This window comes from Egretta garzetta, unplaced genomic scaffold, assembly GCF_000687185.1.
Source record: "Egretta garzetta isolate BGI_Z169 unplaced genomic scaffold, ASM68718v1 scaffold252, whole genome shotgun sequence".
Lineage (NCBI taxonomy): Eukaryota > Metazoa > Chordata > Aves > Pelecaniformes > Ardeidae > Egretta > Egretta garzetta.
This window is the reverse complement of record NW_009259028.1, coordinates 427,753-428,143: the sequence shown is the minus strand read 5'-3', so window position 1 is coordinate 428,143 and position 391 is coordinate 427,753.

The following is a 391-nucleotide window of genomic DNA, read 5'->3' as shown; positions in this document are numbered from 1 at the left end:
GTGAGCGTAAGGCCATCCGGGCTGTTATTCAGGAAAAAAGGCTCAGTAACTTTTCCTCCTCTTAACACCTACTGGCTGTACCTTTTAATGTGGCTTTTCTGGCATTGTGTACCTAGTGGTGATTAAACATATGGTGAAATAGTTGGGGAATGGGTCTGGGAGTGTACGGCCAGGCGAGGGAAGTCCTCAGCCTGCTGGGGACATGGGCACTGCTTCAGCATTTCCTTTGCTAGGCTCCTTTTCAAGACTTGCTTTGCTCCTCTTGACTTCCCCCTCTCCGAGGCCGTCCTCCTTCAGGATATCATTACCCACACACCCATTTAAAGTTTGGTGATCCTTAACGAAGCCACTCTGTAACTCAAAGCACTGTTGTTTCCTCTCCACACTGGCC